Genomic DNA, 24662 nt, shown 5'->3' on the forward strand with positions numbered 1-24662 from the left:
AGCCTTCCGGAGGCCCCCCCACCCCCACTAATGGATTTCTCTGCGGAACCTTGTGTGATGGCTTTCCACCCCCGGGAAAGGCGCCCTAAAAGATGAAGACCCTGGAGGACCCTGATTAGGAGCGGAGTCCCGCGGGAGGGGGGAGGCGGCGCTGGCCAGGGCAGAGTCCTGCTAAGTGGGCTCTGCAGGAGTCTGCCCTCGCTGTCCCCGAGGCAAGCGTGCTGTTAGGGGAAAGAGAGGTCGCTCGGGCCCCTGGCACGGTTCCCCCTGCCGTGCTGGCGACCGCTGCGGGCCGGGGGTGGAGGGGCGCTGTTTCCACCGAGATGCCTCGTCCCTCCCTCGCTCCCTCCTCCACCCCGCCCGCCCGCGGTCCCTCCCGTCGGTCCCTCCCTCCGATTCTTCCCTCCCTCCCGCCCTGCCTCCTTCGCGCCCGCCCAGCCGCCGCCTGCGGGTACGTGTGTCTCTAGTGCAATTTCCCCTTTCGTTCAGTCCTCTCGGTGCAGGTCTCTGCTGACTCGCGCCCCCTCCCCGGGCGCCCCCGTCGCCCCTTCCCTCGACCCAGCCCGCCCCCCCTCCCCCGCGTCCACTCGGGTCCCCGGGCGCCCCACCCCGCCCCTCGACTCCTTTTATCAGGGGCGCCGCCGTCTCACCTGGTATTTGCATCTCGCCCTCCAACTTGCCATTGGCGGCGCGACGTGTGGGAGAGCCCTGCGCCTCGCCCGCCCGGACCAGCCTGCCCCGGCGCCGAGGTGAGTCACGGGCGCGGGGCGGCGGGGGCAGGCGGGCGGGGAGGAAAGGGGGAGGGCGGGCGGGAGGGGGACGCGGCCCTGGCCGCCGCGGGGACCGGCCCGGCACCGCGCTCAACTTCCACTTCTCCTTTCGCCGGCGCCGAGCTCCGGCGCCACTTGCCCAGCCCAGCTTCCGAGGGGAGAAGGTGGGCTGGAGAGGCTGGGGGGGGGACCGGCGTCTCGGCCCCAGGAACGGGGACTCGACCACGGTGACCGAGCCTGACCCAGCTACCAGGGGTGGCCCATAAGCCACTCGGCCTCAGGTACGTCGAAGGCGCCGAGTCTTCGAGTGTCTTCGGAGACCTCAGAAAGTTTGCCTCGGGGCAGGATCGAGGACGCCCGGACCCCAGAGTGGGGTTGGGGGCCCCGGGAAGGGTAGGAGAGCCGCTGCTAATGGAGTGCCTCCCTTGACTCGCCCCACAGCGTGTGTGTTGGGGAGCCCGAGCTCCTGATCCGGGGTAGAAATGGAATCGATTTTCCTGAGTCGGGATCGAGGGCCAGTTTTTCTGTGCCCGAGCAGCCTGGGTTCCGTGACAGGGCCGATCGTGACAGCGGGCCCCAAAAGCTCAGCGTCCAAGGGCAGGAAGTTGGGCAGACTGGCAAGGCTGCTAGATTGATCAGGCAGCCCCTAGGGCTTCTGGGGCCAGGTGTTTAGGGTCACACAGAGGCATGCCCAGAAACCTGTGACTTGGAGAATCAAAGCTCCAAAATAGAGGCCACTTGGCTGGGTGTGGACTTTCCGTGTGTGCGGGCGGCCAGTCTTCCCGCTCCTGCGTTCCCGCTTCTCCTGCCTCTGTTCCCTCCCCTGCTACCACCAAGGAGACACAACGGCTGCCCAACGTGGAGTCTCATGATGCCAGCGCCTTCCTTTGGATGTTTAGGGGCTGCCCAGGCGGCAGCCACTTTACCAACTCCTGGCCCCTCCCCACCCCACCCTAACTCTGCTACTTTGTCCTCACAACTAACTGTATGGCTGGGACAGGGCCTTCCTGACTAGAGTCACCTCTTGACCTCCTGGCTCCTTGGGCACAGTGAAGTTTCCCACCAGCAGCAGCTGAGGGATTTGATGGTCTTTTCATTCCTGCCCCTCATCCCTCTGCCCAGGATAGAGGCTTGTCTGGTCCTGCAGCTTCTTCTGGTTAATGTTTGACAGTTCATTGTAGCTAATCATTTTAATTAGCTCTTAAAGTGGGGAGGAACAGTTAACCTTGGACTTCTCGATTTTGGCCTGGTGGGGCCTCAAATGGGAGGAGTGCTGAGGAGGTGGGAAGGTCAGAGCGGAAGTGAGGTCACCACCCCAGGGCCTGAGCCACCACTGCTGGTCCCAACAGCTGGTGGGCACGCTCACTGGGGGGACTCAACCCTTGGGAACTGACCCCTGGCCTGAATGCCAGGTTGGAGAGAGGTGAAGAGAATGGGTCTAGTTCTTCCCTTCGGAGAGACAGGACACTTTGACACTGAAAATGCCCAGTGAACACGTATGCCCAGCAAGAATGCCAATCTCTCCTTGTAGTTAACTCCACAAGGTTTTCCCAGTTATGAAGTGCTTCATCAACCGCTAATTCAGTGCACATAGTGCAGAAGCAGCCTAGCAGGAGCAATCTGCTGTTATGTGAAGATGACCAGGAAGACCTGGGGGCCGGTGTGGGCAAGAGGCTGCCTTGTATGTGGCTGTCTCTGGGGCTGGGTTCAAAGCCTGGGATCCCTTGTTTCGGGGAATCATGAAGCAGACTCCACGTTGCTACCCTCACCCAGCCTCTAGCTGTGAGCCGAAGGAGTGGCTTGTTTGCAACTATGTCTGGCATTCCTCCCTCTGCTGCACTGTTTGCTCGGTGGTTACTCAGGAACTGGCGCCCACCCCTAGACAAGCCAGGGGCGAAATCCACCCTCCTTCCCCCAGTGCCGAGTGGTGGCACATATATCTAAAAATGAGGGTGCTTTGGGCTATCTGTCAGGGACCTGATTGATAGCGTGTTCAAAACGCTCCTAATTCTGCAAAGCTCAAGGCTTTTGTCCTGGAGAGGCCCGGCCAGTCACTGACTGAGGGTATTCCTTTCCCAGGGGCAACTCTGCTCCTGAGCTCAGCCTTGGTCCTCTCTACACCAGCACCATCCCTAACGTTCTCATACCTCCAACCCCTAGAGCCAACTGTCTGGGTTGAACTCCCAGCTTCATTGTTTACTAGCTATGTGCTCCCAATCATGCGGCTCCGTTTCCTTACCTAGCAAAGGAGACCCACTTCATATAGTTTTACATGTAAACTGCTTATTAGAACTGTGTGTGGCACATGGTACACACCTGAACTAGCATTATGATTTTATCTAACACAGTGCCCAAAACTCAGATTCAACTCAGCAAACATTTGCTGGGAGCTGGTCCCAGTCCTGGGCCCCAGGAAAGTGGCAGAGGGGAAAATATGGATGGGAAGAAGACACCACCTGCCTTCCAGGATTGTATCTTCTTCTGTGGGCCAGAGTAGTGTCAGTGGGTGGGGAGACTGGATAAGTCATATGTATAAATAATCATAATTTAAGGCCAAGCTGGAATTCCTGAGCGAGTGTAGAGAGCCAGTGAACCCTGACTCAGGCTTCTCCTTGCCTGGAGACCCTGTGTCTGGGTTCTGGCCCGGATGCTGCCCGTCCTTCAAACCTGCCCTAGGTTTTTCATGAGTGAGAGGGAAAGGAAGACTGATTCCTGTGTGGGCTGCAGGTGCCAAGCATTCAGGGTGTTATTCTTTGGGTGTCAGGACAGAATGGCGTTACTAAGGGTCACCCTCAAACATAATCAGAACCCTCTGGAGTGGCAGGGCTCACACCTGCCATGCTCTTTTCATCTTCCTGGGGTCCCCTGAGTTGGAAAGTGCCTTGGACAGCCTCCCGCCCTCAGGCCTGGGCCTGACCCCAACTGGCTTTGGTTATCACGCCTGGATTTCTAAGCTGAAAACAGGTTTCTGGCTTCACTGCAAATTTATTCCCTTTGTGGTTCTCAGGCTGAAAAGTAGTTCTGCAGGGGAGAAAGGAAACTCATGCTAGGTACCCAGAATCCATGGGTGCTTTCCTGGGAGTGCAGGACTTTTCTCATCAACACCAACCTGCCTGCAAATCTCTGGCTGCTGAGCCTCGTGTGTCTTGTAATAGCGGCTGCGCTGTTAATGCCCAGCAGCTCCGGCCCCAGCACTGGTTGCCAAGAAACTGCTGGTCGGGGTGCTTATAGGGTTCTGACCTCATAGAGGTTGCTGAGTTTCAATTCAACAGACATTTATTAACACCTACTGTGTACCTACCCTGCACTAGGAGTTGTGGAGCAGCCAAGGGAAGGAGGTGGTCAGTCAGAGATGACTAAAACACTGAAACAATCAGAGGCGAGGACAAGCAGCCAGGCCAGCAGCTGGTCAGGTGCTAATTGTACTCCTCAGAGGAGAGGCCAGCTCGGCCAAGACACTGAGGTCAGCGACAGCTGGAGGAGGGAGGAAAGGCTTTGTGAGGGATGCGGGCTCAAGCTAGACCTTGAAGGGGGGCAGGGGCAGTGAGGGGGAGCCTTGGTGCAGCAGAAAGGGGAGCAAAGACGCCTTTCTTTCTATTCCCCAGCCGTGAACTGACCTTCAGAGCCTGGATGATTGTTCAGCAAATGCATGTCACATAAAAGACCAGGTCAGTGAGTGTGGGTGGCTCAGTGGAAGCCCGGATCTCCACTGTAGGAGATACAAAGTGGCCGGCCCAGACAGTAAGCCCAGTGTGTATTGATGAGATACAAAGGGTGGCCAGGCTTCCCTGCCACCCAAGCTGAGGGGATTTTATTTGGAACCCCACCCCACCCCCAGCACACACAGGCCCAGGGCCGAGGGGAGGAGAGAGGTAGGGGACACCAAAGCATGTCAGGAAAACTGGCATGCCACAAGTGTTCGCAGCAGACAGTGGCTGTCTGGGTACCTTGCCGCAAGGTTGTAAGTTTTCTCTGGAAGCCCAGAGACTGAAGTGGAGGAGAGAAGTTTTCATAATTGTCCGCTCTCCCCAGCTAACTGGGAACTAGAGGGTCTGGAGAGTCCCACACGTTTCTGCCCAGACCACCAAGGACTAGCCATATATTTGTTCTGCTGCTTTTGTGTCTCCTATGGTTGGGTGTGAAAGGGGCTTTGGCTCTTGTTGGGTTTAATTGGATGAAAACAGTCCCCCACACGTGCACACACATACACTCATTACTTTTCCTCTTGATGCCTTCTTGCTTTTTCCCTGTCCCCAGCACATTTCAACACCTAAGAGACATAGCAGAATGCTCTGGCTTCTTGGCTGAGAAGTTGTGTCCCCTGTGAGTTTCTTGGCAGAGACCCCAGCTTACTCCCAAGGTGAAGAGGAGGCTCAGGCATCAGGGAAGGGTGTTTTGTGCAGGAGGGTCTGCGAGGGGAAGCACTGGGATGGTACACCACTCTCCTTCTTGACCAAGGGTGAGGTCTTTCTGCCAGCTTTTTGTTAACTCTGCCATAGCACAGAATAAAGAGGGGACATGGAAGAAGAAGGTGTGTGTGTGTGTGTGTGTGTGTGTGTGTGTGTAATCTTTCTGGGGCAGGCACTGGTATAGTGAAGAGTGAAGCTGGGTGTGGTGATGCATGCAGGTCTGTAATCCCAGACTCTGGAGACTGAGGCAGAAGAATCACCCTGAGTTCAAGGTCAGTCTGAGCTACATAGTGAAACCCTGTCTCCAAAAAAAAATATCGTTCACTACAGAAATCAGAATCAGCTCGTTCCTTTGACTGAAGGGCCAACATTCTATCCCCGGGACTATTTAGCAATCATTGGTTTGTTGTTATTGGCCTCCTGAGTGGAGAATTCTGGGAGCCAGTAGACCCCTTGCTGGCATAGGTGATAGGTGCCCGGAGGGCTGGGCTTGGGGCTGGGGCTCTGGCTTTGCACCAAGAGCTTGAGGGGCTTTGGGCCATCCCCTTTCGAAAAGGCTTCTCAGAAGGTAACTTTGGAGGATCCCTCTGCTGTTGACCCAACTGTGTTTGCTTGAGCCTGTGACCACCCCCAGGAACAGGAGCCCAGGACCACCCCTGAGAGGAGTCCTTCACTTGGTTCCTTGGTCTCTGCTCATGAGGTTAGGACAACAAGGCCTGGGGGGATAAGAAAGTGGGCAATTAGTCTTAACCTCCCCAAATTCCTGATGACTTGATAACAAGGAGGTACTTAGATGTAGCCTGAGGAGATAATCTGTCTTTTCCCATAATGCCCCCTGAGGATAAGAGGCTACTTCAGCTCTGTCCAAACCTGGGAGAATTCATGCACAGAAAACACTTGTCTTGCTAGGTGACCACTTTCCTGGCGCCACACTGAACCTAAGAAAAACACAATAGGCCTGACCCCGTGGTTGGAGGCTTTAAGCCCAATTCTAGAAGGTAGTGACACACACACTTAGTCCCACCTCAGGTGAGAACTGACATGCCAACCAACCTATGGGCACATTGTAGACTTGGCAATGGTAGGTCCGATGGCTTGTCGGGAGAAAGATCATCCTTCTTCCTCAGCTTCACTGAGGGAGGCTTCCTGGAGGTCAGAGGGAAGGTGACCTTTCAAAAGAGGAAAGAGCCACCATTGGCTGTGTTCTAGGGGCATTCCAGACTCAGCAAGACAATAACACTGGCATTGGAGTGAGACAGAGCTAAAACTCATAAGCCCATCCCAATCAGCCTCAAGAAGTCTCAAGGTTTAGGATCCGACTCTACCTGTACCAAGGAACATACTTTCTAGGAGAGCATGGGAATTCTTGGTTTTCTTTTTTGGTACCGGGGATTGAACTCAGGACCTTGCGCTTGCCAGGCAGGTGCAGTGCCACTGAGCTGAATCCCCAGCCCTTGCTTCTTTTGTCTTTACTGCTATTACAGAAGAAATATTACATAGTCGAGTTGCATAGTAATGTCACATGGTGAAATTCCACAGCGTTTACTGTTACTGTTACTGTCATTATGGTGGTGATGGTTGTTATTTTGTCCAATCTGGGGCCCTTTTTGCTTTCTTTTTATTTAACAGCTTTATTGAAGTCGTGTTGATGTACAATAAACTGCACGTATTTCCAAGTGTGCAATTTGATAATACTTGACATGTGTATATACCCGTGAAACCATCACCACAATCAAGAGAGTGAACATATGCATCATTCCCGGAAAGTTTCCTCGTGCCCCTGTGTGATCCCCCCTCCCAGCCAGCGGCAGCCACTGGGCTGCATTTGGTCACTATAGATTAGTTTGCATTTTCTAATGTTTTATGTAATAGGAGTCATATAGCATGCAGCCTTTTTTGGTCTGGTTTCTCTCACTCCACGTCTTTATTTTAAGATTTATCCTTATTGTTGTATATGTCAGTATCTCACTCCTTTTCTTTCTTTCTTTCTTTCTTTCTTTCTTTCTTTCTTTCTTTCTTTTTTTTTTTTGCAAAGTAGCATTCCATTGTGTGGATAAAACATACATTGTGTACTATTCAACAGCTGATGGACATTTTGTGCTTTTTCTAGTTAGTAAAGCTGCTATAGACATCTGTGTACAAATCTTTTTATGGCTCTATATTTCCTTTTGTCTTGGTTAAATACAGTAGTGAAGGTTCAACTTTTTAAGAAACTATCAAACTGTTTCCCAAAGTGGCTGTACCTTTTTATATTCCCACCAGCAGGGGAGGAGGGCCTAAGTTCCTCTTCATCCTCACTGACACTAGGGCTGTGTGGCCTTTTTACTTGTAGCTATTCTGATAGGCACACAGGACATCACATTGCGGTTGTAATTTGCATTCCTTCCCCTAGTAATGGATGCTGTTGAACTTTTTTCATGTACTTGTCATCTATATACCTTCTTTAGCAAACATCTGTGCAAATCATTTGCTCATTTTAAAATTGTTTTCTTGTAGTTTTGAGTTTTTTATAGATGGATGCAAGACCTTTATCTGATGCATACTTTGCAAAGACTTTCTCCTAGTCTGTAATTTGTCTTTTCATTCTCTTCAAAAATTTCTTTGGGGGGGTATTCTGAGACAAGGGTCTCGCTATGTAATTCAGGCTGGCCTTGAACTCATGGCAATTCTCCTACATCAGCCTACCAAGTGCTGGGATTACAGGTGTGCATCACCACACCTGGCTTAGTTTTTCTGAAGAGCAGAAGTTTTTCATTTTGGTGAAGCGCAATTAATCAATTTTTCCATTTACAAACCATGCTTTTGGTGTTAGAGCTAAGAAATCCCTACTTAGTCCTAGGTCACAAATATTTTATCTTATGTTTTCTTTTATAATTTTAGGTTTTACATTTTGGTCTGTGGTCCATTTTGAGTTAATATTCTTTTTTTTCCAGGCACCTTTTTTTGTTTGTTTGTTTTTTGGTTCCGGGGATCGAACTCGGGACCTTGTGCTTTCGAGGCAGGCGAGGAACCACTGAGCTAAATCTCCAGCCCTCCAAGCAACTTTTTAAAATTTTATTTATTTATTTATGTATTTAATTTATTTGGTACTGGGGATCGAACTCAGGACCTTGCGCTTGCAAGGCAGGCAGCTGAACCACTGAGCTAAATCCCTGGCCCAAAATTTTATTTTATTTTTAATAAATTTTATTTCATCCCATCCCTCCCCCCTCCAGCCCCCTCCCCTCCCTATGTACAAAAGCTTTGTTTCCTTTTTTTTGTTGGTACCAGGGATTGAACTCAGGACCTTGAGCTTGGGAGGCAGGCGTGGCGCCCCTGAGCTAAATCCTCAGCCCTATTTTCTCTTTTTCTCTTGTCCCTTCCTTCCTTTCTCCCTCCCTCCTCCCTTGTTCCCCTTTGAGTTAATTTTCTATATGGTGAAAGGTATGAATCAAAATTCTTTTAATTTTCCTCTTCCTACATATGGATGTCCAATTATTTCAGCACCATTCACTGAAAAAAAGCTATTGGGAGTCTACTATTGTCCTTATATATGTGGGCTTATTCTGGACTCTACATTCTATTCCATCCATCAATCTATTTGTTTTTTTATGCCATTATCATCTTGATTACTCTAGCTTTATAATCATTCTTAGATTCAGGTAGTGTTACCCTTTAACTTTGTTCTTTTTTTTTTTTTTTTTTTGGTACTGGGGACCCAACTTGGGACCTTACGCTTGCGAGGCAGGTGCTGGAACCACTGAGATAAATCCCTAGCCCCACTTTGTTCTTTTTTGAAGTGGGTTTTGGCTACTCTAAGTTTTTTATAATACTGTATGAATTTTAGAATTGAATTGGTTGTATCATTTTCTTTTAATACCTGAATGTATCCTATTTGCATTGATAGTTATAACATATATGTTTGGCCTCACATAATCTTATTTTATAATCATTAATGTGCTTGATGCTATTCTTATTTTAGATGATGCTTATCGTTATTGATATTCTTTTTTTTCTGGTATTGGGAATCGAACTCAAGACCTTGTGCTTGCCAGGCAGGTAGGGCACCACTGAGCTAAATCCCCAGCCCTGTTCATTGATATTCTTAGGCTAAAGCATTCCTTAACTTTACTATGCATTTGTAAACTAAGACTAGTATTTGCTCTTCATGTACAACCCATTTTTGGTGAATGAGTCTATGATTTCATACATCAGTATACAGATACCAGTCACATCTTTTTTCAACCCTGTCTGTCTAGACAACAAAAGTCTTCTTTTATTTATTTATTTATTTATTTTTGAGACAAGGTCTCACTGTGTAGTTCAGGCTGGCTTCAAGCTCACTATGTAGCCCAAACTGGCTTTGAACACACGACAATCCTCCTGCCTCCTGCCTCAGCCCCCCAAGTGCTGGGATTACAGGAGTGTGCCACCATGCCCAGCTAAAACCTTCTTTAAACAAAAGTTTGTCCTCATGTAGTTCCCTTCATATCCTATTCTCTCCAATCATTTGAGCTCCTAGAACTGATCCAGCATCATGAAGTCTTTGCTGACAGCACAGTGATCAGACCAGTGCCCAATATTCCCAGGGTAGAAACACTGTGGTTGTGTACAAAGAGGGGCTGCTTGATGATGACCTGATCATCATCTGCCTTCTCAACAGTGCTTGGAATAAATGACACGAGCAGCCACATGTTACCCCTAACAGAGGCTTGGAGCAAGACAGGAGGAGTAATGTTGGAGTGCTAGAGACCTCTGTCACCCAACTGTACCCCAATCCTACTCCTAAACTGCACCTATAAGATCTACTGGGACCTATGGGATGATCATTTACATGGACTTAATTCATGAATGCTCATGCCTGTCCTAGAAGATGAAATGGGCCTTGGTCCCATGGATGTTACTGTCTGTTCAGAAAATGAGAGACACATATGAGATAGTTAAAGAGCATTATGAGAGGTCTGGGCATGGTGGTGCACATATGTAATCCCAGCACTAGAGAGGCTGAGGCAGGAGGATCTCTGAGTTCCAGGTCAACCTGGGCTACATAGTGAGACCACGTCTCCAAAAAAAAAAAAAAAGTACCAGGTGTGGTGTTTCATGCCTGTACTTTCAGCACTCTGAGAGGCAGGAGGATCACAAGTTCAAGGACTACCTGGGCAGGTTAGCAACTTAGTGAGACTTTGTTGAAAAAAATATTAAAGGGCTGGGGATTTAGCTCAGTGGTTCCACCGCCTGCCTTGCAAGCACAAGGACCCGAATTCGATCCCCGGTACCAAAAAAATAAATTAATAAAATTAAAAATGGCTGGGGATGTAGCTCAGTGAGGAGGCCCTGGGTTCAATCCCCAATACCTAAAAAAAAAAAAAGAAGAAGAAGAAGTCAAAGAGCAATTCAAGTGGTTTAAAAGATCTTGTAGAATTTAAGGGTTATGGGAGTTGTGGTTATTAGGGCATAACCAGCCCCAGGAGCCTGGGGACTGGGTCAGGACCTTGCTGGCTGGGCACTGTTCGATTAGTCAGAAAGGAGCAGCCAGGGCATGGCAGGCCTGAGAAACTCTGTGAATGAGCCTGGAATGTTCCCTCAGGGGACCATGAGGAGACCACTGGGCTTGAAGCCCAGCTTGAGTTGGGAAATCATGGGAAACAGGCTGAGTAGGTAGGGTGGGGTCAGGCTGTGAAGGACCTTTGGAAACCAAACAGATGAGTTCGGACTCTAAGGCTCTGCTGAGTACCGAGTACCGCTGGTACGCCACAGCCACAAATCTCAATGTGTGTCCTGGAGTAGGAGTTGGCGCTGGCTCCAGGGCTGAGGGAGGAGTTCGGAGGAGGCAGGGCCAAGATTGGAACTCGATCTTCCTTGCTCCCAGGCGAGTGGGCCTTCTGCTGCACCAGGCCTGTTTTTTTAGCTTTCTAAAGGGCTTTCACATCCACCCCTGTACTTCCTAAGAGACCACGGGCATGCGGAGTAGGTGGTAGAGGCCAGCTTGCTCCATGGCTGATGGTGTGACAGGGGACTGAGAGACTGAGGCCACTGAGAAGTACTCTCTAGCTCCCTTCCTTACCCATCTGCCCTGGGTTCCCGTAGTGGGGAGCACGGTAGCTCTGAATGGCCTCTTAAAATGAAAATAGGAGCTGGGCAGGGTGGCGAGTGCCTGTCATCCCAGCACTTGGGAGGCTGAGGCTGGAGGATCACTGCAAGTTCGAGGCCAGGCTAGGCTACACAGTGAGTTCAAGGCCAGCCTGAACTACATAGCGAGACCCTGTCTTAGAAAAAAGAAAAGAAAATAGGAGCTGAGTGCAGGGATGTGTGACTCTAGTCCCAGCTACTCAGGAAGCTGAAGCTGGGAGATTGCTTGAGCCCAGGCGTTCCAGAGCTCAAGGCCAGCCTGGACAATGAGCATAGCAAGTTATTGCCTTTTTTCCCCAGTACTTGAACTCAAGGCTTTCACACTAAGCTACATTCTTTTTAAAAAAATAAATTTCATTTTATTTGTCCCATTCCCCCCCCTCAGGCCCCCTTCCCCTTAAGCTGCATTCTTAGTCCTTTTTTATTTTTTATTTTGAGACAGGGTCTGGTTAAGTCACTAAATTGACCCGGCTGAGCTTGAATTTGTGATCCTCCTGCCTCAGATTCCTAGAGTGCTGGTATTACAGATGTGTATCATCACACCTAGCTTTTGTTTTGGTTTTTGGGAACAGGGTCTCACTATGTGGTCCAGGCTGTCTTGAATTCACTAGCCCAACCTCTAACCTACAATCCTCCTGCCTTAGCCTCCCAAGTGCTGGGAGTACAGGTGTGTGCCACCAAGAACTTTGTCTCTTAAAAAAGAAAACAAAAATGTGTTAAGGAGAAATATGACACATGAACCCAATATCAGCTATTAACATATTAGCACTAAATGGGTTGTGATTTCTCTGAGTGCTAGGAACCTGTTTTCCTGGAAAGATAAGATGGTGGCCTGAAAATAAATGTCTCTCTCTCTCTCTCTCTCTCTCTCTCTCTCTCTCTCTCTCTCTCTCTCTCTCTCTCCTTTTTGCAAGGTACTAGAAATTGAATGCAGGTCTCATGGGTGCTAGGCAACTGCTCTACAACTGAGCCATATCCCCAGCCCCTGAAAGTTTTGGTGGAGGGAAGAAGGCTTGACAGCACTAGGGTCATAAGCCTTTGAGGAGCTCCTGGGTACCATGAAATCTCTAGTGCGGGGGAGGCCCGAGACTGTGAGAACCATGTGACATGGCATGACATGTCTGTGGTCACATAGCCCATTAATGCCAAAGTGGCCTTAGCAGTGTTTTTCTAAACTTTCCCAGCCAAGTGCCCCCAACTATTGAACTGTGTTCTAGAGACCCAGGAGGGCACAGTCTCATGACATTTCTTTGAAGTATACTATCTGGTCTTAAGTGTAAATACTGGGATCTACTGCCTGAATCTATTTTAAATGATTTATCAGTGAGCAAAATGGAAACATCTGGAAGATGAGCAGGATTTGCACTGCTGCTTTGACTTCCAGTCTGAGGCTTGGTCAGCTTTAGCTAGCAGGCCTGTCCCTTGGACTTTCAAGACTTTGGCCCAAAGTTCTGGGAGGGGACCCCATCACCCAGAATCTTCATCTGCCTGCCATCCCCATCTCCATCTCTCTCTTCAGTGCAAATATATTTGAGGGGAAAATCTAGGCCCTTATGTTCTGGGAGAAAATCTTCTGACCTGCTCAGTGGTTAGCTCTGACCTCATTCATCCCAGCATTTGCGCCAGGGTGGGCTGCAGAGAGCCCGAGGCCCACGAGGCTCTGAAGTCTGGCTGTAGATCGTCAAAGACTGCACCCGAGCAGTTCCTTGCCTCGCTTCCTCCATCATTCAGCCTGCGGCCCCTCATGGGGTGGCACTGTTAGCCTAGGTGTTGATAGTGCTCTCCAGCTTGAAAAAACGCTATCTGGACCCTTAGAGCCTTCCAGCTGGTGCCCTCACGCATCTGTTGGTGTCTATGGACAAAAGGGCCTTCGAGGCACCCCAGGCCATTGTTAGCCTTCTCAGCAGTCGAGACATCTCATCCTTGTCCCCATAGCCTGCGGAGAGAGATGACAATTGAAAAAGAATGTATGCCCTTCCCAGCTTGGGCAAGGTGGATACAGCACTATGAATATTCAGGGTTCACTCTGACAGGCAGGCCCCCAGGCACTGAGGGCCTGTGCCAGGCAGCAAGCCTTCATCCACACCCCCTGTGTGTGTGTGTGGGGGGGGGTGCCAGTAGTGACGAAAGAGCAGGTAGGGCCCTGGGCGGGCTGTCTGGGCTGGGCAGGCGGGGCGCAGGCTGGGTGAGGCCCAGATTCCCCGGGCTGATAAGGCAGCCTGTAAACACCCAGCAAGGAGAGGGGGCAGAGGGCAGGCGACCAGATGGCAAGAGAGGGGGGAAACCGGAGCCCAGGCCTAGCTGCAGGAAGTGGGGCTTGATGTGGAAACATCCTGTCCAGTGGGGGCTAAACTGGTGGCCATCAGCCATCCCCGCTCCCTCTACCGTGGGGGCAAGCTCGGCGAGAGGTGGGGCCGCCTGCCTGGGAGCCAGGCCAAGACCTGGTTCCTGACATCTCCGAAGGACATGATCAATGGGTCTCTGTTATGGGCTGCCCTGTTCCCTTAGCACTGTGCTTGGGGTGGGGCTGGGGGAATCAGAACCAAGCTACTTACTGCCCGTAGAGAACTCTGCAGAAGAATTGTTTGGGAGAATTTGACTCTCACAGGAAAATCGTTGTCATCACTGCCAGTGAGGAGCATCGATTGGAACCCAGAATTGTGTCAATTGTGTCAAAGGCTTCCTGCAGCCCTCCAAGAAGAGCTGCGTGGCTGATGCTCCATTCTGCCCTGTCTTGCAGTGCCTTCTAATTAGAACCTCAGAGGGTTAGAGCTGGCACAGGCTTTAGCAGAGGATAACCAAACTCATCCACTGTGCTTTACAGAGGGGGAGTGGGGACGCAGAGAGGGGCAGGGACTTAGTCCTGTGAATGGCAGATGTGAAACTCACCCCCACTCCAGCGAGTTTCCCCCTGAATCAGGAGGTGCAGCCCCCAGCCCACCCGCATAGGCCCGGACCTGCCATGCACACTCACCAAACCTGTACTTAACCTTGCTGAGGCTGCTGGGGTAGAGGGAGGGGGAGCCTCAGAGTCATAAATCTGAAGTCCTCAAATGTGTGTGTGGCCTTGGGTAGACCCCTTCTCTGAGCCTCTGTGTTTTGTTTTTGTTTTTGTTTTTTAAATAACAGATTCATTAGATAGAGCTCACATACCATGCAATTCACCCACTGAAAGTGGACACTTCAGTGGTTTTCAGTATATTCACAGAATTGTACACCCAGTACCAGAATCCACTTTAAAATACTTTCATCACCCCCAAAAGAAACCCCATATCGTGTAGCTGTCACTCCCTGCCTGTTTCCCCCCAGCCCCCAGGCTTCCATTTTGAAGAGATAATTGCTACAGATATGTTTGAGGGGGACACCCGAGTACTGTTCAGGCAGATGGAAACTTTAGCTTACTGGAAACGTAGATACAGAGACCCTACCACAGAGAATAGAGTGGGCCCCTGATCAAGCCCCTGGCCAGCGGCCTAGCGCATAGGAGGTGCTCAGGGCTGGCTTTCCATAAATATTTGAATAAACATGTGAACCCACACCCCAAGATAAGAATGTAGCCTTACAGTGTGTGTAAGCCAAGAGCAACTGTATATTCACGGGGCAGGGACTGTACCATGGCTAGGCAGTCTGGAGCCCAGAACTCTCTAGAAACAGTAGGTCTCTGGTATGGACATGAAGTCAGCCTCCTACTCCAAATACCTGTCCTCTCCAGCAGGCCACAGAGGCTCCAATTGTCATCATTTTGCTGCAGGCTTGGCTCAGGAAGTAGAGATTTGATTAGGCCAAACTCTGGTTGGGATTTAGGTTTTGAGGGATGTGAGACCTGGGCTTGAGAAGCTTCTGTTGCAGGAGACCCACAGAGGCTCTAAGCCTCGCAAGTTGAGTGTTGTGAAGAAGCCTGATCTAGTGATGCCAGCAGATGGTCGCCAGCATGGGTGGGGAGAAAGCAGGGAATTTGAGATTAAGGTCACATAAAGCCCAACTCGTGACTGGCAATGTGACCCTGATTATGTTACCTAATCTCTTCTGAGCTCCCTTTCTACTGTGTTTTCTTTTGTTTTTGTACCGGAACTCGAACTCAGGGCCTTGAGCTTGCCAGGCAGGTGCTGTGCCACTGAACTACACCCCCTGCCCCCCTTCTACTGTTTTGATTTTTATTATTACCTTTTGTTTGTTTGTTTGAGGCAGGGTCTTGCTATGTAGTTCAGGCTGGCCTTGAACTCACTATGTAGCCCAGGCTGGTCTCAAACCTGTGATAATTGTGCTGCCTCAGACTCCCAAGTGCTGAGATCACAGGCTCTACTGTTTTTAAATGGAACTGTTAAAACAGAATTGTTGGGCTGGGGTTGTAGCCCAGTGGTACACCACTTGCCTAGCATGCAAGAGGCCCTGGGTTCAAACCCCAGGACCACCACCAAAAAAAAAAAAAAAAAAAGAAAGAAAAGAAAAAGAAAGAAAGAAAACCTAAAAAATATTACCAAAATAGATTTCTCAGAAAACAAAGCTCAAAGAGTGTAGTAGCTGGAAATAAAACCTAGGTTCAAACCCCAGCTCTGCCACTTGCTACTTTGTAAGAATGAAAGGAGATAACATCTGTAGAGTGCCTGGCACAACACCAGCCCCGAAGCTCGTACCCCAGAACTGTAAATCCCTGCCTCCTTTCCCTGTGCTCCCCCTGTCCACCTGTAATTATTACTGTGTGGCCCCCTTCCCTAGAAGCGGAAGGAGCCACTTGAACAGCTATCAGAGGGCACAGGAAAAAATCCTGCCCACACTTAAACAAGCACCCACGCCCCTCTGCCTCTCCTCCAGTGGGCCGTGGCCGAGGCCACAGTGGCCATACCCACTGCCCTAGGCCCAGCTCTGGTGCCAAGCCCACAAGTGCTTACCCTGAGCTGGCACCAGCCTAAAGTGCTTCCACCCCTCCACCCAGGCTCCATGTGCTTTCCAAACACGTGCCATCAGCTTTGAGGCGGCTCCTCACCAAAGCGTGGCCTGGGTTTGCACTGCAGATGCAGGGAGGGGCTGGCAGGAGCCCAGGTGCAAGTCCAGATGTTGCCTCAGAGGCCTCCTTGGCCTTCAAACACCAGCTGTGAAGCAGTATTCACTCAAACTTGCAGGGGTGGAGAAGCAGGCCCTCCCCTCAGGGACTATGGGACTCACAGCCCCATAGTGTCAGAGGAGCCCGTTTCTCTTGGTCCTGGGCACATGGAGAGAGGGAAAAGTGGAGCCCTGTTGTCGTGACAGGAGTTTAGGCTGGGTAGGGCTCTAAGCTAAAGGTGGGGAAGATGGCCCCTCAGAGGTGGGAGGAATGTTGGGGATCACCCCCTCATCCATTTCTATTTTTTTTTCTAGTTTTTTTTTTTTTTGTACCAGGGATAAAACTCAGGACCTCCCGCCTGCCAGGCAGGTGCTGTGCCATTGAGCTAAATCCCCAGCCCCTCATTCATTTCTTTTTTTAGACAAGGTCTTTCTGTGTAGTTCAGGCTGGCCTTGAATTCACTGCCATCCTCCTGCCTCAGCCTCTGGAGTGCTGGGATTACAGAGGCTGAGGCAGGAGGATGGCATGCCCAGCTTTTCTCATCCGTGTTTGCTGGCCCATCCAGAACCCTACTTCTAGGGGTCCCCTGACCTTTTCTCAGTGCCAGCTGAACCTCATGGAACTCTCAGCATGGGAGACTAAGATAGTTGTGTCAGTCTACTGCTGGCCTCCTCAGACATCAGCAGGTAGTTCTGGCCTGTCCCCAGGACTAGCAGCTGGGCAGTGGTCCAGGACCTCGGGCTGTTACTGCTTCTGACCTATGGCCTTGGGAAGGTCTCACCCAGTGGGTCACCATCCACAGGATCCCCTGAAGGCCCCTAGCCCTTCTAGTAGGAACCCACCTTGCAAGGGCACCTGGGAGGTCCTGCAGTGGAGGTCATCAGCCTATTTGGCAGCTCTGGGAATGTGAGTCCTCTGCTCATTCCCCAGAGAGGGCCATGACCCTTGACCCACATGTAATACCATACTTTGCTCTCAGTTGTTGCCTCTGTCCACTGGTGCTAGGGACAGGCCCCCTACAAAATGATGAAGTGACACTGATTTCAGTGGCACGTGATGCTCTGATTTAGCCCCCTATCTACTTGGCCTCCTCTCTCCAGGCCCTCTTGCTTCAACTCATTCCTCCATCTGAAGCCACCCTGGGCTAGGCCCTACTGGCCAGTGGCCCCAGCATTTTCTTTCCTTCCTTCCTCCCTCCCTTCTTCCCTCCCTCCTTCCCTCTCTCCTCTCCTCCCTTCCCCTTCCTTTCTCTCTTCTCCCTTCCCTTCTTTTCAGTGCTGGGATCAAACCAAGGGGCACCCTACCACCCTACCCTGGCCCCTTTATTTCCTTTAAAATTTAATGTAACTTTTAATTTAATTTACTTTTGCAGTACTGGGGATGTAGTTTGCACTGAACTTTTAAAATTTTTTATTTTGAGACAACATCTCACTCAGTTGCCCAGGCTGAGCTCCTGCCTCAGCCTCCCTCGTGGCTGGGATTACAGGCCGGTGCCACCTCACCTGATTTGGGCTCAGCATTTATTTTCCAGGCTTTTATCTAAAATTTCAAGGCCAGGCCCACTCTGCCCATCCTTGAAGGCCATAGCTAGGTAAAGTGATGAACTTCTTTCTGCTATCTGGTGACCAGAGAGGGTTTGTGGGGGGAAGCATCCCCCTGGTTGACTCCCTCCCTCAGGGGGATCCCCCTGTGTAGACAGCTGTCTCCTTAGCCTTCCTGTGAGGGATCCTCCTCTCTTTGCACTCTTTGACCTGTGTAGGGCAGGGGCGGGGCTGGAGGGCCAACAGGCCCTGAAGGGGAAACTGCTGAAACCCCTGGGACAGGAAGTGGCAGAGAAGGGCTGCTTCCTGTGGCAGAGCAGGGGTGCTGAGGGGAGAGCTGGCCCCAGCGCCTGCCCCTTGCCTGTCTGCTGAGGGCCCTAGGAGCTTGGGGAGAGTGAGAATCCTCTCCCTGCACCTTCATCCCCCAGAGTGGAGGCTTTCAATCCACCCGACTTGAAGGGGCAGGGCTCTTTCAGAAGAGGCCATCTTCCTTTCTCAGGGAGCGGAATTCAGAGAGAGAGGGCAGACAGCTCTTCGGGAGGAAGGGAAGGGAAAGGAAGGGCAGGGAGGGCGGGGCAGGGGAGTGTGGAGCCATGGGCCCCCACCTCAGCCGCGCGGAAAACCACAGCTGGGCAGGGAAATCTTCTGTAAGCGCTTGTTCTGAGAGTACATGATCAAGACTGTACCTGCTCAAAACTGGGCGAGTTGGAAACACGAAGGATCAGGATCGTTTACGCTAAACCGTAGGGCGAGAAAGGCCCAAGACCATCGGGCGCACAACCACCTCGTTGTGCAGACGAGGAAACTAAGGCACACAAAGCAGAAGTGACTTGCTGATGTCACATCAGCAGTGCCAGAGCCAGAACTCAGCCCTCCTAACTCTGGACTAGGGCTCTCTTTCTAAGGAAAATCGGCTGAGTCTGTGTTTCCTGCCCCACACCTCCCCCAGGCACCTCCATCCCCAGGGCCCTGTGACATTCTTCTCAGAAATGAGCCTGATGGGGGCTGGGGATGCAGTGTGGAGTGTTCCCATGCTTTGCATGAGGCCCTGGGTTTCATCCCTGATTCTGCAGAGACAGGAGTGGGGAGGGGTGGGGTGTTGCTTCAAAAGGGAGTGAGACTTTTAGCCCAGGAATCAGCAAAGTGGTTTTCGTTGTGGTGGTGACTCTTTTTTGTTTTTGTTTTTTTCCTGTGGTACTGGGGGTTGAACCCAGGGTCTTTGCCCTGAGTTACATCCCCATCCTCACTCCCTTTTTTTGAGACAGGGTCTCACTAAGTTATCCAGGCTGGTCTTGAACTCATGATTCTCCTGCTTCAGCCTCCCTGAATGCTGGGATTACAAACGTGTGCTACTGAACCTGGCTAGCAAAGTTTTTTGGTAAAGGACCAGATAGTAAATATTTTAGGCTTTTCAGACCAAACAAACTCTTGTCACAACTGCTTACAAAGTAAAAGCAGCCATAGACAATAGATAAACAAATGAGTATAGCTGTGTTCCAATAAAACTTTATTGATGGGCACTGACATTTTAATTTCATCATTTTCATGCTTCATGAAATATTATTTTTATTTGATTTTTCCTCAATCACTTAAAAATGAAAAAAAACCCAACCTATTGTCAGCCCATAGGCTGTATAAAAACAGACAATGGGTCCAATTTGGCATATGAGCCATGATTTGTCAACCTCTACTTGGGCCTAAGAAATTAAGCTAAGGCCAAGCCTGGTGGTGCACACCTGTAATCCTGACACTCTGAGAGGATGAGGCAGGAGGATCACAAGCCCAGCCTTCATAGTTTAGTGACTTAGTGAGACCTCATCTCAAAAATATGAAGTAACAAAAGGTTGGGGAATGCAGCTTAATGCTAAGGACCTGGATTCAATTCCAAGTACCAGAAAAAAAAAATGGGAGTCAAGCTAAGGTGTCATAAGAAGGAAGAGGAAAGCATGCCAGGTGGGGAGGAAGCCTGTAAGACTTTGAAAAGAAGGTGACATTTGCTTCAAATCTTGGAGGACGTGTGGGAATTGGACCCGCAGAAGTTGAGGAGGGGCATGCTAGGTCTAGCGGACAGTGTGGACAAAGGCACAGAGGTGGGGAGGTCACTGTGGAAGTTAAATGTGTTCTGCACATGTGTGGCCTCATTGTTATTTGCCAGCCCTGCATCTTTGACTGCTGCTGTTCTTGCCAGAGGAAAGGGTTGACTTTGTTGAGGATGCCTGGAGACAATGAGGAGAGGAGGAAGAAGGGTCACCTGGGAGTCACAGTGACTAGCTGTGTGACCTTGAACAAGTCATCTCCCCTCCCTCAGGGACTCAGTGTCTGAAGTTGGGTAATAAGAGGGATGGGTGCAGTGATCTTTCGGGGCCCTTTTAGATTTAACATCCTGGGACTCTGGCTCAAGGAGAGGTCTCAGTAGTTTGAGGGAGGGGAGTAGAAACCCAGGCCCGAAAGCAGGCAGGCAGGCACTCAATGACTTCCGGAGCAAAAGCTGCCATCCGGGCCTGGCCAGGCCCTGATAGGCTGCTTCCTACTGCATCCTTTCTAGCACCCTCCCTTCTACCGTGGGGACTCTAGGGCGTTTGGCCTTGTGCCTGGAGTACTGCCCTTCGCTTTGGCTGGCCTGGGAAGTGGCCAGGAGGGGGAGGGAACATTTGCAAGGGACACCCAGGGCCAAGCCTGCAACAAACCCACCACACCCCTCCCACCTGGGGAGGGACCTGAAGGCTCCCCTCCTGAGCAAGGAGCCTCCCTGTAGTTTCTAGGACACACTCTGCCAGGGGCCTTGACAAAGGACACTGTCCCTTCAATAAAAAGTTATCTGACTTAATATCCTGTTGGTGCCGAGTCACAGATTACTCCAGCTTCTAAAAACTTCACTAATGGATTTAATTAGTCTCTGGTCAGTGTTTCTGTTCCCGCCCTCCCTCCCCCAGCAATGGAAGGAAGCAGAGCTTCCTGGGGGCTGGGTAGGGTGTGCCGGTCCAAGTCACTGTCCATGCAGCACATGCAGTTCCGGCACCACGTTGAATTGTACGGTACCCACACCAGGCCAGTCCAGGTCTTGTGACCTCTGAACACTTGGAGGTCCTTCGGGCCTGGCAGCCCCAGACTCAGAAAAGATGGAAACTTGGCAAAATGCCTGTTTGGGTCCTCTTGCTCCCCCTGCTCATTAATCCTGGGTTTTAAAAGATAATCCTAGTTTCAAAGTATCTAAGCCATACTCTGTGTCTGGCCATGTTTCCTTCCCTGATCACTCCACATCTTTAAACAAGTTCCCATGAGAACGGCTACACATCTTGGGATCTCTGTAGCTCCTGTATTATTCCATAGTCCATCACTTTTTCCTTTGGGGTGGCTCTGCCTCCTGGGTTCCAGGTGCCCCATCTGGTCTCCTTCCATCGCCTCCTGTCGTGGACTCGCTCTTATCCCCAGACCAAACTGCTCTTCCTAAAGAACTGCTTTTGTTGCCTGGAGTGGTGGCACATTCCTGTAATCTTAGTGTTCTCGGAGACTGAGGCAGGAGGATGGCAAGTTTGAGCCCAGCCTGGGCAACTTCGCAACTTGGCAAGACCTTGTCTCAAAATTTAAAAAATAAAAATAAAAAAAGGACCTGGGATGGGGATGTAGTTCAGTGTGAGGGCCCTGGGTTTGATCTCTAGCATTGCCCACCCCCTCCACCACAAAAAGAAAAAGAAAGAAAGGAGAAGAAAGAACTGCCTCTATATATCCCTCCCTTCCTCAAAAATCACCACTCCCAGTTGGTCTCCATATTAAATTCAGATCCACTATTTGATGGATCTAGAGCCTTGCTACTTATCCAACTCTCCGGTCATCCTCTCCTCTCCCCCATGGTCATACTGTTTCCTCTCTCTACTATAAATTGTATGATGTATGTATGTTCTGGGGATGGAAACAAGGCCCTTCGCACTGAACTACATTGCCAGCACTTTAGTATTTTTTTTTTTTTTTTTTGGTACCAGGGATCGAACTCCGGTCCTTGCGTTTGCGCAGCAGGGGGCGAAACCACTGAGCTAAATCCCCGGCCCAACTTTAGTATTTTTCATTTTGAGATAGGCTCTCACTAAGTCATCCAGGCTGGGTTCAAACTTTCGATCCCCTTGCCTCGGCCTCCCAGAGTTCTGGGATTCCAGGCATGTGCCACCACTTCCAACTATTTTATTTCTTATTTCATTTTCTGAAACGGGCTCTCACACTATTTTGGTGCGAGCTAGAGTGGGGCTGGTCTAACCCCACGTTTTAGAGCTGCTGTTGGTCATGGCCCCTCAGGCTTCGTTTCTTCCCATCATCTTTACTTCCCTTTCTCTCCATCTAGGTGAAGCCCCTTTGAATACTTACAGAGTATAAGTGACCAAGATCCCAAAGTCACAACTCGGACTAGGAATTGGAAAAACACTTTGGGGTGTAACAGAGAGCTTTTGCCTACATCAATCCATGCCCTTTGCAACACCCCCTGGAGCTAGGTAGGCTATCCCCGTTTGGCTGAGGTCTCCTAGCTGGAAAGCCCATGCCCTTAAGCTCTGCAGGGATGTCCAGTGGCCCCTCCTAGGTTGTAGCTGGCAGCCAGCCCATCACACTGATGTTCAGTAGCTGCTCCAGGCTCGGAGTAGCTGCCCCTTTTACTGCCGTGGGTTCTCTGTCATTGGCTGGTCACCGGCCTTTCCGGAGTCCCTGAAGCACTAGGGATGTGGTGGCTGCAGACACCTCCAGGGGGTGCTCGTTTCACTTTCTGAGGAAACAGGTTCCCTTTGTCAGTAACCCTCGCCACTTCCTCCCCTGTTGGGGCTCCTGTAGTGCTCTTCTTGCTACATAACCACAACCCGAAGGGCTGGGTGAGGTGACATGGGGTAGGGGAGAGAACAGGGGACTGAGTGCTCCCGTCTTCAGGGCCCCTAACCCAGGCAAGGAGTTCTTAGCCAACAACTGGAACCCTCCAGCCTCACCCTGTCTAGGTTCCAAACCAATGGGAATGATGGCACCAGCTATAATGGAGCCCAGCTCCCCTTGTTTTATTTTTTCTTCTCGGTACCCGGGATCGAACTCAGGACCTTGCGCTTTGGAGGCAGGTGCCGTGCCACTGAGCTAAATCCCCAGCCCTTCCCCTTGCTTTCTGAAGGTCACTTGAAGCTCACCCTCCCCTTTAGTGCTGGGAATGGGACACAGAGCCTGGAGAACATGTTAGGCAAGTGCTCCTCCAGGAGCCACATCTCCAGCCCTAAGTGCTTTTTAATTTTCAAAGTTCCTTCCCAATCATCCTCTTTATCCACCCAAGACTCCCTGGTGGTCCCCCACTGGGCCTGGATTACTCAGCTCTCATCCACTTGAAGGACGACAGAAGCCACCGCCCAGAAAGGTGGCCACTTTGTCACCCTGTTTGTGCGCATGCAGCCAGCACAGCACTTGCTACTGCCCACTCCATTCCCCACTGCCTGGGCCCTTTATACCCTGGGTGGACCATAGGTCTCTGCGAGTAAGAGAACATCTTTGCCCAGGGCCTGGCATCTCTCGCAGCCCTAATGGCCTCTGCCTTGGGACAAACTAGGGCATGGGAGGGTAGGACTGAGAGGAGACCAGGGGACGGCTGAAGGGGGCAGCTAGGGACAAGATCTGGGCCCACCTGGCCATTGGCATTGTGACAAGGCCTAGCTACAATCAGGCAGTGACAGGGGCAAAGAAGGGAACTGGGTTTCTTGTAAATACGCAGAGAGAAACCCCAACCAACAGAGCTTGCAAAACCTTTCTTTTCCTCTTCCCTCTTCCTGATTTCATCTCAAATGGAGGGGGGCAGGGGAAAGAAAGGGATGGAGAAGGAGCTGACAAAATAGCTGTGGGCGGGCCCCTGCACTGGGCACTTGCTCAACACAGAGGATTAGCTGGCTGATTGGAGTCCAGCCCTAAGTGGGCCAAGACTGTGGGTGTGAGTCCTATGGATGGCTTCATTCTGCTCTGTCCAGGAAGATGGCCTGGAGCCCTGACGCTGGCCCGCTGGCTGTTAAATACATGCCACTGCTCATGTGGTGCAGCAGGCACATTCGCTGCTGGATATCTATTAGCCGGGGGTGGGGCTGTTTTTAAGTAGAGGGTACAGCTGTTCCGAGGGTAGTTTCCATTTTGTTTGTGGCTGTGGGGGAGGGGTGTTGAGGGAGTGGGAAATGGCATGAAGGAAATGGTCACTTCCTTTCCAGAGAATTCCAGAAAGGTTTCATGGAGAGCAAGGTATTTCAGAATTGACTCTGAGGGATGAGGAACTGGAGGGGAGTTTTGCTGTGTGGCCCAGATGGCAATCTGGCTCCCATGTTTCCTGGCATGTGTGAAAATGCCATGGGTGTTACCAGCAATTCTGTAAGAGCCAGTGGCTCAGCTGAGCCGGTGTAGATTTAAATGCACTCCATGGAAACTGTGGACGTGGCTTTCACATTGGGGCTGTTTCCTCTAGAGGAGGTCCAGATGGGTGGGTGCTGGACACTGCTTGATGTGTTCCAGCAGCAGCCCTCAGAAGGGTCTCTACCTCCGAAGGGAGCCCAGTTGTGGCGACACAGAAGCAGCCCAAACCACTTCTATTTTGCTTTGGTTTTGCAATGCAGTCAGAACCATAGAGAGCCAGAGGTGTGTATTTGCAGGCTGGGGACACAGATGCCTTGGCCTGCTGTTTCCTACTGAGGCACACACTCACGCATGGCAGCTTCCAGGGGCCATTTATTCTCACAAAGCTGTCACTCTTGGCCCGGTGAGGACAGACACTGGGAGTGGACTTTGGAGCTGGCTGTGAGCTGTG

At 50.9% G+C, this 24662-nt stretch overlaps 1 protein-coding gene across 4 annotated transcripts in view; it reads left to right on the forward strand.

The window, feature by feature from the left end:
* Nucleotides 1-425: 425 nt before the first annotated feature.
* Elf4 (E74 like ETS transcription factor 4) overlaps nucleotides 426-24662 on the forward strand; it is a 44944-nt gene continuing 20707 nt past the window's right edge. Inside the window, exons 1-2 of one of the 4 annotated variants that reach the window (XM_021240552.2) lie at nucleotides 426-749; nucleotides 4376-4438. The gene's annotated coding sequence lies outside the window, so the exon portion shown is untranslated. Of the gene's footprint in view, nucleotides 750-810; nucleotides 1052-4375; nucleotides 4439-24662 lie in introns of those variants that run through there. The other 3 variants (XM_004860051.3, XM_013077902.3, XM_004860050.3) reach the window with 3 other exon arrangements.

Source organism: Heterocephalus glaber, unplaced genomic scaffold (assembly GCF_053883595.1).
Source record: "Heterocephalus glaber isolate CG9 unplaced genomic scaffold, H.glaber_assembly_v1.0 deba00001729, whole genome shotgun sequence".
Lineage (NCBI taxonomy): Eukaryota > Metazoa > Chordata > Mammalia > Rodentia > Bathyergidae > Heterocephalus > Heterocephalus glaber.